The sequence below is a fragment of the Dendrobates tinctorius genome, unplaced genomic scaffold, assembly GCF_039654945.1.
Source record: "Dendrobates tinctorius isolate UK_male_01 unplaced genomic scaffold, ASM3965494v1 ptg000151l, whole genome shotgun sequence".
Lineage (NCBI taxonomy): Eukaryota > Metazoa > Chordata > Amphibia > Anura > Dendrobatidae > Dendrobates > Dendrobates tinctorius.
Window position 1 is genome coordinate 1,374,161 of NW_027361818.1, and position 3,583 is coordinate 1,377,743.

The following is a 3,583-nucleotide window of genomic DNA, read 5'->3' on the forward strand; positions in this document are numbered from 1 at the left end:
GCGGGGCATGACGGAGTCTCATTCATTAACGGAATTAAGCTTGCAATGTGTGCATCTGTTCTGTAGCTGGCATGGTTGAGGTTTCCCAGGTGGAGTCGAATTTAACCGTAAGCTCCACTCCTGGTGATGCCCTTCTGGACATTCCTTTAAGGTTCAGCTTTGCAACCATACTGCCCACCTAAAACAAACACTTTGCCTTCATGAACGCTGTTTGGAGGGTCATGACTCGTGGGAATAACGCCGCCCAATCAGTTAACCTGCTAGAGAGATCGTTCGTTGCTCCCAAGCATGACATCACACTCCCTAGGAAGAAGGTAATGCCACTGTGGCGACCGTACTCCTGGGGGCGACACAAGTGCACTGATGCCCAGCCACTGCTCGATGAATCTGCTGGTACATTGACCCAGACCACTACATTCCCCTCGCACGCTACTCGGCCTGAATCTGACCCTGATGAAACTCAGGTTACCCTTCCCATATACAGTTCCATCTTACACGGTGACAAAGAGGAAGCTGCAGATGAAAGTGCAGGTTCGGCCCACCCGCCATCAGACACACCACCGTACTATCAGGGGCCCTGTGCCAGTGCCGTCGCCAATGAGTGGGCCCCCTCCTGCTTGCTCAGGATCACAGCACTTGCAAAGTTGAAATACTGTGCAGTCAGATGGAAGATGGGGATGACGAGGAGTCCAGACAAGTACAGGGATTCCCTAGCGAGGAGACTTATTTGATTGTTTTCAATGTTGGGACAGCAATTTTTGGGGAGCACTATACTCTGGAGAATGATAGATGGTGCCCACCATACACTGGAACATTCCAAAGGTGGACATCAGACACTGGAGCAGCATTTACAGGGCCCATTATACACTAGAGCAGTAGAAATGGGGCCCATTATGTTTGGAGCATTATTTGGGCCCATAAGACAGTGGAGCTTCATCCATGGGGACCAACATATACTGTAGCATTATGTGGAGATCATCATATACTGTTTCAAACATTATATGGGAACAATGATTCTGTATGGAGAAATAGATGGGCCTCGTCATGAGATGTAAAAAGTGAAGTATTTTTCATTGTACTATACCGCTATTTCTCTGCCGTATCGGAGCATGATGAGTTGTGGTATGTGTTAAAGGGGCGCTCTTTCGCCCAGGGCACATGAAAACCTGGAGCCAGCCCTACCCCCCACAACTTTAGCCAAATAACCCCCATTTTTCAGTGCGTAACTTGTATTATGAAGTTAATTAAGGTTGACAAGCTTAAGTAAGAAGAATTGATGCTTTTGGCATTCAAATGGGCACTGTAGGTGTGTTTCCTGTCCTCCTCTCACTGCCGACTTTTATTCCCCATTGACTTACATTGGGTTTCGTGTTTCGGGACGACCCCGACTTTTCCCTATAATCGGACGATCTTGCTCGACCCGACTTTTGGAAAAGTCGGGTTTCACGAAACGAAACGCGACCCTAAAAAAACAAAAGTCACTCAACTCTATTTAGGATACAGCCATGAGCAAGAGAACTTGACTGACTTACTGAAGAGAAAGGAGTGGTCTGAGATCAAAGAGTAGAAGGAGATGAATGGATTGTATATTGAGAAACGCAGAGATTTTGTTCACCACATGTTTCTCATGGTCTTTGGTTTCCGCACACTGTCAGGGAATTAATCTGCATTGTTTTATTATTCCCAGCGTCTACTATATTTTCTTTTTACTAATCTTTCATGTGCAAAATCCAATCTTTTCAAAGGTAAAACAATAAACTGTGAACACGATTTCATCCAACATGAAGTTTTCAAGTCCATCATCTTAAAAATGCAGCCATCAAAAAATATGGCATTGCTGATGGTTCTCAGTTGTCTTTTTGGAACCTGTTTAAATACTTTAATTAACATTTTATTGCTGAAAGAAATTTGGTGTAGAGGATTTCCAGCTATCAATACATAGATTTCTATTATCTGCAAATGATGTCATCAATATCATGGGATACATCGAGTAATATTTCTTGAAGTTTTCATACTGCTTAATTTCATTCTTGAGACAGATTTCGACTCAAACATATTTAGTTGTCCCATTTTTATATGTCTTGGCCCATTTTAATAATATACTGTATATATTATTTTACTCTTTTCGAGAAGGTCCAAAGTTTTGACCAAGTAAAACACTGCACTGTGAACAGGATTTGAACCTGTGTGGGGATTTGCGGCCATCACAGCCAATTATAGGCTCACTTTATCAGATGTGTTTGCCATGTGAACACAGAGAACAGCCTGTGAGAAGATTTTGGCCTAAATTCGCATGAATATTTATTGTAGGAAACAGCCATGAGCAAGAGAACTTGACTGACTTACTGAAGAGAAAGGAGTGGTCTGAGATTAAAGAGTAGAAGGAGATGAATGGATTGTATATTGAGAAACGCAGAGATTTTGTTGAACACGTGTTTCTAATGGTTAAAATTGTCTTTGGTTTCCGCACACTGTCAGGGAATTAATCTGCATTGTTTTATTTTTCCCAGCTTTTACTATATTTTCTTTTCACTAATCTTTCATGTGCAAAATCCAATCTTTTCAAAGGTAAAACAAGAAACTGTGAACACGATTTCATCCAACATGAAGATTTCAAGTCCATCGTCTTAAAGATGCAGCCATCAAAATATATGGCATTGCTGATGGTTCTCAGTTGTCTTTTTGGAACCAGTTTAAATACTTTCATTGACTTTTTATTGCTGAAAGAAATTTGGTGTAGAGGATTTCCAGCAACCAATACATAGATTTCTATTATCTGCAAATCAATATCATGGGAAACATGGAGTAATATTTCTGGAAGTTTTCATACTGCTTAATTTCATTCTTCAGGCAGATTTTGAGACAAACATGTTGGAGTTGTCCCATTTTCATATCACTTGGCCCGTTTTAATAATATACTGTATATATTATTTTACTCATTTCGAGAAGGTCCAAAGTTTTGACTAAGTAAAACACTACGCTGTGAACTGGATTTGAACCTGTGCAGGGATACCCCATTGGATTTCGAGTCCTGCGCCTTAACCACTCGGCCATCACAGCCAACTGTTGATTTATCTATCAGATGTTTTTGCCATGTGAGCACAGAGGGAGAGCCTGTGAGAAGATTTTGGTCTAAGTTCACCTGAATCTCTACTGAACTACACAGCCATGAGCATGAAAACTAGACTGACTTACTGAAGAGAAAGAAGTGGTCTGAGATCAAAGAGTAGAAGGAGATAAATGGATTGTATATTAAGAAACGCAGTGATTTTGTTGCCCACATGTTTCTCATGCTTAAAATTGTGGTTGGACACCGCGCACTGCCAGGGAATTAATCTGCATTTTTTTATTATTCCCAACTTTTACTATATTTTCTTTTCACTAATCTTTCATAAGAAAAATCCAATCTTTTCAAAACTAATACAATAAACTGAACATGATTTCATCCAACATGAAGATTTCAAGTCCATCGTCTTAAAAATGCAGCCATCAAAATATATGGCATTGCTGATGGTTCTCAGTTGTCTTTTTGGAACCAGTTTAAATACTTTAATTGACATTTTATTGCTGAAAAAATTTGGTG

General features: G+C 40.5%; 1 non-coding gene across 1 annotated transcript; it reads right to left on the bottom strand.

The window, feature by feature from the left end:
- Nucleotides 1-2,978: 2,978 nt before the first annotated feature.
- Nucleotides 2,979-3,060, bottom strand: TRNAS-CGA (transfer RNA serine (anticodon CGA)). The gene has a single exon. It is a non-coding gene; the product is annotated as a tRNA-Ser (tRNA).
- Between the last annotated feature and the right edge of the window lie 523 nt (nucleotides 3,061-3,583).